This window comes from Pan paniscus, chromosome 2, assembly GCF_029289425.2.
Source record: "Pan paniscus chromosome 2, NHGRI_mPanPan1-v2.0_pri, whole genome shotgun sequence".
Taxonomy (NCBI): Eukaryota; Metazoa; Chordata; class Mammalia; order Primates; family Hominidae; genus Pan; species Pan paniscus.
The window spans coordinates 90,215,395-90,228,053 of record NC_085926.1 but is presented as its reverse complement, the minus strand read 5'-3'; positions in this window follow the sequence as shown (position 1 = coordinate 90,228,053).

Here is a 12,659-nt window from a genome sequence, read left to right as displayed (position 1 = left end):
TAAAAAATAGAAATTTCCCACGTAACAACTATGAACTGAAAGCATGCTCGTCTTAATTAATGGCAAATTAAGAAAAACAGTGCATGAATTTTTTCTCAGTTGAAGGTTTGATAGTGAGAACTGTGTTATTTTATATTGCCTCTGTTAATGGAGAGGGGAAGTTTGTCCATTGGGGTAAAAAGTGCATGAATGAACAATAAAAATTTGGAAATCATGTGTGGGTTTTTCCCCCTTATTCAGGATATCTACCTACTCCACATGCTAGCTAATACACCTTTGCTTTCAATATGCTGACCGTTATCAATAATTGTATACGGGTCTGAGATTTGACTCTGCTTTTAAGCTAATGAGTTAACCTGCTATTATTGTATGAATTCTGGCAGAAAACATGAGGGTATTGTGTCAGGACAAAGGACGTTTTACTCATAGCGCAACAAGCAGTATGATGTACGCACCAGTGGCCCTTCCCCCCCAGTTCTTACAGTGCTGAGATGCAATAGGGCTCAGGTTTAGGTTTATTACATGCACAGAATGTAGCTGAGGAGCCCCAAGCTTAGAGACTCCTGATATTTTATAATGAGCTAAAGCAGACCTGTGCAATCTTTGCCCTGTAGAGAGACAGTATACTAGAGTGTTTGTTAATACTATCTCAGAGGGAGACACAATATATCTACCCAGGCTGTTTGCTCTACAGACATCCTTGAAAATAGTCCAGAACAAAATTAGTTAGTGTGCTTACTCACAAAATGTGTATCTGTGAGAGATATCTATGTAGAATTATCTACAAATAGTTGCATCTCTTGTTTCCATGTTGTCTTTGCTATGGCAGATATTTCCAAGAGTACAACACTCTACTTAATCTGACTGAAAGAAACTGAGACCAGATCTGTTTAGTTTGTCTCATATAGCATTCAGTTGAGGTTATACCCAACAAGACTCCAAGCAGAAGGACCAACATGCACTATTTACCTCAACCATTCATTCGTAAGCCATTATAGTATCCCTTAGAAAGCCAAATGGTTTCTTTTTAAGTTTCTGTATTGACCTTTTCACTTGGCTTGAGGCATTAAGCAAAGTGCAGAAAGATGTACTAAAGATTGCCCAGCTTCCCCCTTGTCATGCAAGAACAAAGTCTAGGACACTCGTCTCATTTATATCAACCCTAAGCAGTGAGTTCAGGCTGATTTGCATGCCCTCCTCGGTTGAGGCGGTGGTCCCTTAAACACTTGATGGTCTCTTATGACCACCACTAAAGTAGACATCCATGCTTTTGGGAGGGAAGCATGTTAATGCCTGCCTTCCACATGAAACTGAATCCTGATCGTGCCCCTGGAAAGATAGTGTTGTTTACAACTGATGGTGCTCCTCATGTAGAATCTACATGAGTCTTGGGGCACAGGTTTAAAGTATTTTCAATGTAGTCTCTTGGCTAGACTGTAGGCTTTAGGGTTCCAAGTTCAGTTTGAATAATTAAGTGTATGCCTTATTTTAGAGGAAGCATCAGTTTTCCCACACTACATGCTGTGTGGCATTTCTCTGACCCACTGAATGGCTGGGAAAACACCCGCTGGTATTTTGGGAGTTGCAGCCAACCAATTCTATTTCCGATAGATATTTTGAGAAAATTAAGAGAAGTGGAAGCCAAATCATGGTCGAGTCATTTGGAGAGGGATAACTGACCTATAAAGTTAAGTTTTGAAGATCTACACTGGGATATTTTCTTCATGTGAAAGGCTCCACAGAAGAAAAAAATGATTGTTCATTTTTCCTCTTCCGCATTCTCCCTGAAATCTGTTCCATCCTCAAATGCCAAGTTTGTTGCTTTCCCTTCATCACCACAAAAATCAGTGTGCATATTCTGGTAGCCATAACCACATCTTTTTTCCAATCATCCCCTACTCAAACTTTTCCCTTTTGTCCAAAAGGATCACGTGCAAAAAAGGCAAGGGCATTTTTATAAAACTCTCAGATACCCATATGTGCCCCACTTTGTCCTGTATGGGCTACTGTAGGAACTCAGTAAGCAGCGTAGTACCAATAGTCATTATCCTGATGCTCTAAGACCATGTCAAGCCAACAAGAGATCCAGGTAGCTGGACATGAATTATGTTTGAATCTTCTTTTGGATGGGCAGCCAAGTCTCTCTCTTGACATCAGAGACACAGGTAACCAAGCCAACCCGGGGTTTCCTTTGGAAAAACAAAGTAGCATCATGGCCAGAACTGGTCAGGAAAGAATCTCAAATTTTCAAAGTAGATCTAGCTACCCCTTATTCTTTTTTACATCATTATCACCCAGGAAGTAACTGAGAGGGGATTATTCCTGTCTGGGATACCCTCATTTAGTGACCAAACTACCTGACTATGGTGTGTGGATCAGAAAGGGTAAATAAGTTAAAAACAGATAATGTTATGAGTTGATTTTAAAGAAAGTTATTCCAAAACTAAGTGATAACAGATGCTTAGGCATGGCAGGGAGTGTAGAAGGTCCATTGAATATCTTGACTCTTAACCAACCCTTGAATGTTTTTTGTAATCAAAGGCACACCATTGAGTATAAATGATCTGGAAAGAGAGGTCTGGCCTTTGCCCTTGGTCCCTTAGAGGTAATCTTCAAGTCCATGGAATGTCCTGCCTAATAAAAGTATCTTTGTTTACCTGGGGGCTTTGAGCCACAGTACGATTTAGGGTGGGGACTTTGGGACTTCAGGGGGTTATTTGTCAACCCCCTGAGGGGCTGAAGACTGAGGTCAGTCATGTGGGTGGTCAACCAGGTTTATAAGATCAAGCCCCAATAAAAACTCTGAACACCAAGGCTTGGATAAGCTTCCCTGGTGAAAAATATACCATGCACACTGTAACATTTATTCTGAAAGAGCTACACTGTCCATACACATATGGAAAGGACAACTAGAAGCTCCATATTGGGAACTTTCTTGGACTCTATGTTATATACTTCTTCTCTTGGCTGATTTGAGTGTGTATCATTTTCCTGTAATAAACCATGCTGTGAATATAATATTTTTCGCATGTTAGAATGTGAAATTCCAGTTAGATATGAATCATTCTAGTGAATTATTGCACCTAAGGGTTGGTAGCAGAAGCGAGGGAAGTCCACAGGCTTAACGTCATAATCACTCACTAGTTTCAAAAGCCAGAAAGCTGTAGCCAGAATATACTGGAAGAACAAGTCTGTAACATAAAGATCTGTTAACAGTGGTGAGGCAACACTGATAGCTCTGAGATAAAGTTGAATCTGCAGAAGTAGGTGAGAGGAATATCCTGTGCAACACGTCTTACCATAAGACAGCCAATTTTTTAGCAAGAGTCACAAAGGCATTGGTAGCTTCTGCATCATACCTACAGAATCTTTTACTTTGTGTGAAATCTATGATAGTGAATGCATTTCTATCATGGTGAACAATCATGGATGCAGGCAGAAATTGTGGCAATCTGGATAATGCATCTTGATCGGCAATCTGATTTCAGTCAGACTTGTCAGATAATGGGCCTTTATCACAGGAATCTATCTGAGCAACTCAGGCAATTTGATAAGTAGCTGCTGTTTGTTTCTACAAACTTGTTTGTAGTCCTCAAGAATGATGTCATTAATCTGCCAGCTTGTAGTTTTTCCAATGGCAGAACAAATAGGCCACAAAAAACCACAGAGTCAGTAGAAATATAAATATAAATTAAGTGTCAAGATTTCTCAAGAAAAGTACTGGCCAGGGCTATAAGAATGGCCTTGAATTCTCCCCACTAAGCAGAGTAACCATGTCCAGCTTTGATTATGTAGAGCTGGTACTGAGGTTGAGCAGCTTTTGCACACTAGTGGATATCACTTGACTCAGTTTAGTTGAGTGAACCAAATTCATCACTGAATCAGGACTAAGCTTTTACAGAATACTCTGTGAGTAAAGGGCATGATGAGTCAGTGGCTTTGCTGCAGGAAGTAGAGGGAATTGCCACTTGTTAATGTAATGCTGAGATATTGCTGGAGCCCAGCCTGCTGCTTTCTTGACTTTGCCATTTCCACTTGATAGATGAGGCTTGTTGGCCACTTCTGACCTCTCTACTTATTGAGTACAAGTTGACCCACCTCAAAATGGAAATAACAGGCCAGAGAATCATAAAGCTTCTGTGAGTTAGGGCACTGATTTTGGGCAAGTTCTCAGTGGCAAGCTCATAGCTGCATTAAAAATAAAAATTCCTAGTAGCTGTACCAAAGGGACAATGAGCCCAGAATCATGAGGTGCTCCTCTGTGTGAAGGCTGCTTTCCTCTGCTTCAGTCTATAATACACAAAATATGTAGTCACAGAGATTCATAATCAAAGAGGACATTAATGTTGTGGGACTGCAGAAGTGGAGAGGGTTCTGTAGCTGGATGGACAGGTTCCAGTACAACTTGTTGTTTAAGCCCCACCCAGAGGATGCTGACTTGTAGATTAGCTGACATAAAGAATTAAGTAGAATGCTCAAGTGAGGAAACACTATCTCCTTTTTGGTCATGGGGAATCCAAAAAGATAGTTTGATTTCTAAAGGCATTGAGCATTGTGAATCTACCTAAATAATCTCAAGAAAGTATTGGGTTTGAAGGATCCTACATACTTTTGTAAGGATTTAGCAGTCACTCCTGCTGAAGTGGTGTGAAAACATTACAGTAAGGGTTATTGGGATGGGATTTCTAATTTTCGAACCATCAGAATATCCTCTATATAGTAAAAGCTTTGGACGTTACTTTATAGGCATGCATGCTAATTTCTGACCCAATCACTGGTAGAAAATTGCAAGGGAGTTTGTCCCACTACTTGTGACTCTTTCTTGATTGGAAGAAGCCCCTATGGTGCTTATGGGATGGAGAAGTAGAAACATAGAATACATCAATCCTACCATACATTCAGATGTAGAGAGTCAACAATAGTCCATTGAATTGACCCAAACGGCTCCATCTTCAAAATCAAATTAGTTTTCTTCCCTTACTATAAACCCTGTCCAAATGGCAGCAGCAGCTGAATTTTGCCATCTCCTTTCCCTGTAGGACTCTGTAGGGCAGTGACTTGGGTGCTTATGTCCAACAGAGCCATAAAGTTTGAGTCTCTCCTGTCCTTGAATTTTTCCAGTGTATTTATACAAGCGCATATGATTTTGGGTATTTCTTGAGGACAGGAAAACCTCATCCTACTCCTAATTATCTTTCTCTACAAAGCAACTGAATTTAAGGTAAAGATGGGGAGAGAGATGGAGCATACGAAAAGATAAAATGAAGTCACATCACTAGGCATGGCACATTTACCTTTGGTTGTAAATGGGCTGAAACTGATTTCAGTTGAGCCCATGCCTTAACTAAAAAATACTTCAATGTTTTGGCCTACTCAATAACTAGATCAGGTGGCAAGATCACCATTATTGACAGCATCTATTTCATTTCTGGGAAATCCTTGACTCAGCCACAGCCACACTGCCTTTCATCTAGGGCTGTGATGCTTGCTGCACCAATGCCATGATAACATTCTTCCTTCCCCCTGCCTAGAGGACAATGACAACCACATCACTATTGGGGTAGCTCAATTCAATCTTAGTTCCTGACAGTCACTCAGCCTCTAGACGTTCATGAATGGTTAGAACAGTAGGGGGCACTTAGCAGGAAATATGACCCTCATATTCACAATGGTGCACCTTTCCCCTCTCCCACCCCCCAACAAAATCTCACAGAGGTTATTTATGTCACATGTAAAGAACACCAAGCTTAGAGAACCTGTATCTTTTATGATGGGCTGCAAGCAAATCTGACCAACTTTTGCTGTAGAAGAAGGCATTTTTTTTTAAATGCTGGATGATGAATCCACCTTTTTCTCTGAAGAGACACGCTATCTCCCAAGGCTGTCTCTATGTAAACATACTTGAAAAAGTAGTTTGTAAGAAAAGGGCAGTAGACACCTCTGTTTTCAAAATGTGCAGACATGCTAAAGACTCATGGAGAATCATCTTCTAACAACCACTTCTTACAATTAATCACAATAACATTTTCTTTTAATATTCTTAACACAAAATTACTCCATTCAATTTTTTTATTCAATAAAAATATGGATTGTAGTAGAGCTGTTATGGAGAAGAATGTGAAAACAGTGGGCTTGCTAGACTTAAGCATATGAGTACAGAGTAATGGGTCTCTGGCAACTGAGTGTACAAGTGGTTGGGGCATGCTAGTCTACTAGTAAGGCATTGTGATATATAATGCAACTGAGCACCTACAAAGTACTGAACACTGCTTTTGTTTGGGGGCATGCAAAAGCTAGAAAGCAGGCACATAAAGTAATTATAAGGCCCTTTAACAAGAATACAGATATGGAAGTATTTCAGATAAGGTACTAACTCTGAAGAGAGTGGTAAGAATCAGGTAAGGAACATCTGTCTTTACTTTGGTCTTGAAAGTAGAGTGTAAGTTTTCCAAGGATAATACAGTTGAGAGGGGTAGAAAATTACATGAATAAGAAGTGTGAGTAAAGGCAAACATCTACAGGATACTTCTGGAAATATTTGGTAGCTTCACTGAAATAAATTACAGATAAGAGAATGTCACAGGAGGTACAACTGGGTAGGTGAGTGCAGCCAGTCCAAGCCCCATGCCAAGTATCATAACTTATGCTAAGAAACTTGGGCTTTATCTCTAAGTTAAAGGGAAAACTTGAGAGATTCTTGTATAAAAAATATGGCATAATCAATCTGCATATGATAAAACTTCTTGACTATTGTAAAATAATATGTCAGAGAAGAAAATATTGAAGTTAGAGAGACAGTTAAAAGGAAAATAAAATTATACTTGCGAAATATACTAGAGGGCAGGGTCAAGGTAATCTAAAGGAGTGGAATATTTTAGAGTCTTTAGAGACAGTCTTTTGAAACTGAATGGGAAAGTGTCTGTATAAGAGGAGCAGGAAAAAGATCAACAATGACACTCATGTTTTAAAATTTGTTCGCTGGAAAATGGCCAATCAGTTTCACATTGATGGTGATGTCACTTTTATGATGGTAGAGATTTTTTTTTACAAAGTATCTAAAAATAAACTTATTAAATATTGCGAGGTAAAGAATGCCCTTGAACTGATGTTGTGACCTTCCACTCTCTCATCCTGCTTTATGCACTTGTAAATATTGTAGAAATTATATAGATTATACAAAACTATTGTCTATACCCAATATTATACATGTTTAAAATAATATCCTGCAAAATGAAATTATCTTTGGACATTTTTTCCTGCATATAACTATTGTAACTTTATTTGAATCAACTGAAAGAAGAATAAAGCTATTTGCTATAAATTATAAGATTTTAAAAATATAGATGAAGTACTCTGATAATCACCAAAAAACCATAGCTTTGTTTAATAAATCTGAAACCACATATTTATCAAATAATCATGAAAACTGCAGCTTTGTTAAATAATTTTGAGACCAAATATCTTCATTCCTATACACAGAGACTATTAATATTGCCATTATAGTCTCAATGCAGTAGATAAAGGAAAACTTTATATACAGTAATCAGTGACTTCATGCAGAGATAAAAAAAATACAAAGAATCCTTGCAGATAATTAAATGTCTTAATTCTGGAGAATCTTTTATTAATATATTGGAAAGCAAGGCACCTCCAGAGTCTTGGAAGGTGGCACTGTGATAATACCACAGCTGATCTTTCATTGTTCTAGCTGAAGATTAATTATCTCCTTTCCTCCTATAATATCCGTTTAGTGCCTTATAAATTGGATCCAGCTATTAGCACTATTCATTTATTTCCTGTGAAGATGGTCTAAGCTTTATCTACTTGAGTGTTAGATTTAGTATTACTTTTCATTTCCTTCTTCGCTAAATACACGTTCTTCTAAATAGCTTTGTTGTAATACCTTTCCCTCACTTCACACGCCTCCCCCACCACACTGAAGAGACACAAATGCAGTATACACACTCATACATTAATACAAAAGATCTTTTCCTTCTTTTCTTCGTTGCTTCATAATTTATTTGTTATATTTTTCAAGGTTGGAAAAAGTGTCACAAAATGTGAGAAAGATGATCATAACTTTCATAATTTGTGTTAGCTCATGTGATTTCTCACTAACACATGCTAATAGGGAGAGACAGATAAACTGGGCTTCAGTAGCTACCAATCTTTCAAATTTAGGCAGGTCTAGGGCACCCAGTTAGGCCAGGCATAGTGTTTTATAAGGTGTAATATTCTTGTTCTATTTCCATGTTGAAAAGTCATAGAATTAGGCTAGTATGATAGGGCAGTAAGCAATGTAGTCAAACGAGTGCCTCTTATATTTCTCAGTCATTTTCCCTAATTGGTATCCACTCCACAAGGAGACTGGGAAAGTCGGGATGGCAAGAATGAATCGCGGTCCTAGCCCCATGGCCAAATAATTGCACCAGTCATTGGTATGATTCTGGACCCAGATGGACTGTCCAAAATACAGGCAAGAAAGTGACCAGGACAAAGGAAGATGTTGGATTATCTAGTGGTATCTTTATGGCCTCTATTAAAATGAGCATTTGTCCAATCTTTACATGGCAGAGCTGTATTCTGAGCTTAAAATACAGCAGAAGAAACAACAATGTAAGAGATCACAAAAGAAAAGCAATAAAGAGAATTGATTATAAATAGCTAGAATCTGTTTTAGGCTTCAATTTGAGTTCACCTAGCTTCTAAGGAATAATGAACTGTGCAGTGGTGTGTTGAAGCAGTGCACCTGGGAGTTAGCCTAAGTGGGTTTGAGTATCACCTCTAATATTACTAACTGTGTAACTTGGGTAAATCACTTACATTCTCTGTACTTTATTATTTTATGTACAAAATGGGTTAAAGAATAACTACTTTATAAGGGATCACATGAGCTAAAGAATATAGTGCTTAAACTAGCATCCTCTCAACCCATGGTGCACATTTAATAAGTGTTAGCTCTTGTTATTTAATGTTAATAGTGTCACTGTAAAATAAAATTTTATAATCACTAATTCTACATGTAGAGTCTTAGGTCAACATTACTGAGCATACCATCATGACCAATGAAGTGGAAAATACTCTTTCACTTGTTAGTTAAAAACAAAATCTAACCCCTAGAGCCTGTGAATAACTTGCTAATGGCTTCTTCTAGTGTTGCAAGCCACAAAGCTCTCCATTTAAAAATAAAAAATAAGAAAATAAATGTGTAAATTCTCAAACATTTGTTCATATCCTGCTTGTCCTAAAGATCTTGAGCTCCAGTTCCCCTTCCATATGAAACTGGTAGGCTTATTGTCCTAAAGATTATTGCTGACCATATAGTTTGAATGTTCCTTATTGAAGCAGTTTGTTGAGTTGATTTTCTTTCTCTCTGTATTCTTGTTACTAATTTGTAGAGAAATACATACTTTCAGAATTATTTCCCACTCTGGTTATAGGTTTCTGTTCTCTCTTTGAGTACTTTCTCTTATTTGGCAGCAAGAAATATTGAGGTGCTACAGGGCAGGGGTATTGTCTATTTTTATAGTGTTATTCTCTTGTGAGGCTGTTATTCAATTTAAAGAATAAATTGCATTCTGTGTGAAATGCCTCAAGGCAGGGATGACCAGATGACCCAGGTTTGTAGACTTCTATGTTTTAAAAATATACTCTTGGTTACTGTCCTTTTGGAATGGAAATATGTTCCATGTTTCTAGTCTGCAGTGGTTCATCTTAACATTTTCAGTTCCAGATCATAGAAATAGGGAGATATAGAAAATCCACAATATTTTCTCATGTTGCTAAGGCGTTTAAAAAATTTTAGAGGCAAAGCTGAAAGCTGATCTGGTTATGCTGATATTTTTATTATGGCATTTACTTTTTAGAACAATTTACACTCTTAAAGGAAAAAATGAGGGTTTTTAAAAACCATTTTTGTAAGAACTAAGAAGTTAGATAATTTGAAAACCTGATATGTGAGTTTAGGAATATTTTTATATTGAACACAAATATCTTCATTGCCCAGCCAAGAAGAAAATATGGAAGTGAAGGGGACTTTCAACCTTTCAAAGTTTTAAGACAACTCTAGCATCTTTATATAAATGATTCACACACTATTTGAAAATGGTAGGCACAGTTCCCCTTCCTGGGAAGTCACTGCAAAATCTTCTGCAATTATTTTTGCATCTAACCCCTTACTGAAATGTTACTGATAACCCATTGAGACTCACAGAGTCAAGTAAAAACTGGCCAAAAGCCTGAGAATACAACCATGTTTATGTTTTTGGCGACTTGGTGAGTCATTACATCTGCTTTCCTTTTTATAGAATCCAAAAATTTTATTTATATTGTATAAAATACATTTGGAGTAAAGTAGTTTCAGGAAGGTCATGAACTTAGCACAATTTCCAGTTAATAATTTGCATATCAGACTCTTTCTTTTTTAAATTTGTATTAAACTGCTTATGTCTCCATTTGAGAATTGTACATAGAAGGAACATATTTCAGGATACTATTTACATTTAAATAAGGTTTGAAGTACTTGGAAGGGAAGTAGAGTTTTTCAAGTAAGAATGCATGCTACTGTGAAAACGAGGATTTTGCTAGTTTCTAAAATTTAGAAAATAGTTAAACTATTTACTCTCAAAGGGACAATTTCTTTCCCTTTTTTTTTTTTTTTTTTTTTTGAGATGGACTCTTGTTGCCCAGGCTGGAGTGCAATGGCACGATCTTGGCTCACTGCAACCTCTGCCTCCAGGGTTCAAGCAATTCTCCTGCCTCAGCCTCCCGAGTAGCTGGGATTATAGGCATGCACCACCACGCCCAGCTAATTTTGTATTTTTAGTAGACACGGGGTTTCTCCATGTCGGTCAGTCTGGTCTCGAACTCCCGACCTCAGGTGATCCACCCTCCTTGGCCTCCCAAAGTGTTGGGATTACAGGCGTGAGCCACCGTGCCTGGCCCAAAGGGACAATTTCACATGCTCATACAATCATGGGGATAACGAATCTTGCCATTTCAGTTAGTTAGCCAAATTACTTTGAATAAATGAAGCAATGTTTTGCTTGAAAATGGAAACAGTCTGATACCAGAGTTTGAAAGACTGTCTTCTTAGTATAACACACATCATTTTCAAGCTTTAACAAATCATTTTAATGACAATGTAATTAACTTTCAATGTGAGAGAATTTGCAGATAGTGCTGAAATTCTAATTTTATTTTAAAGAACAGACTTATAGTGATTGCTGAGTATAAGAATATTTCCTTAATTGATGCAAAGTAGGGAATTAAACTGATTGTCTAGATTTTATTTTAAAAACTGTATAAACATTGACCTTTAAATGATTAGTTTTATGAACTTTTTGTTACCAATTCATATAGAAAACCTAATAACTAATTCATTCCCAGTGAAGTGGGAATTGAATAAATGGACACTAATAGCTATAAATGTATAAAATTTTCACCAGGGAAGATTCATTCAGCCTTCATCAGATAGAAATATATCTCAATTAGCTATAACATTGAAGTGGGGAGAGAAGTCACAAGACAAAGAGAGTAAAATGCCTGGGAAAGAAAATTATAAACTTTGTCATAAAATTATTAACTTCCTGGTCTTCGGTTTCAGCAATGAGGGAGTATCATGTTACTTTGTTGTTAGGAGAGGCCAGTAATATAAAACACTGACCCAGATTCTCATTCTATAAAACTCTGTGGGAGAATTTTACTCCACTGGTAAAAGTCAGCCTGTAGAAACATAACCACAATTATTAGATGCTTTTCTCTGAGCTAAATTAATTCTCTGGTTGTTTAAATAGAAAAAAAAAAGTTCTTTGAAACTATTCAAGAGAAAAATAGACTAAAGAGAAATCTCCATATAGTGATAACTTCTACTTCCTTCACATCATTGTTGATACAATCTTTCCCTTTCTCAGAATAGTTTCTACTATGCTCATTTTGATTCTGAAAATGAAATTCCCATGCACTGGCAAAGGCCAATAATTTAGCTCAGGAAGTTTGTAAATTTAGATTCAGTAAGGCGTCTCTCTCCTCTATTACAGTTTTACACACAGAGAAGCTAAACCACAGCCATCTATGCTCTCTTTGAGAAACAAATATATCAGCCTATTGGATTTCAATTTGTTGAAATTAGAAACTCCAAACTTAATTTTCAAAGCCCTATGGTTTTACTTACTCAATAACTTTGGAAATTTCTTCTTTCACACTTTTATTTAAATGTTATAAATTCTGTCTGAGCAGTGATTTTGTCAGTTTGAGAAAGTGAAAAGAATATAGTGGTGGTAATTGGAAGATTTGGCTCTAATCCTAGTTTTGCCACTAGCTGACTTTTCAACATTTTTCAATGCACTTAAGTTCCTTGGGCTTAATTATCTTCCTTAGTTGAATAAGAAGTTTGGATAAAATGATTTTTTTTTTTTTTGGGCTTCCACCTCCTGGGCTTGCACCTGCTGCGATTCTCTCCAATCCTAAGGCTACTTGTTTTGAGAGACTTTAAGTTTTTAAGCAGAGCTCTTTATTATTATTTATTATATTTATTGTAATTTATTACTATTTATTATATGGTTTATTTTCCATTCAGTTCCTGATTGTTGTGCACTTTGTGATATACAAAGTTCATATTTCTTATATTTAAGTTACAGAAGCAGAAATATGACTATGTT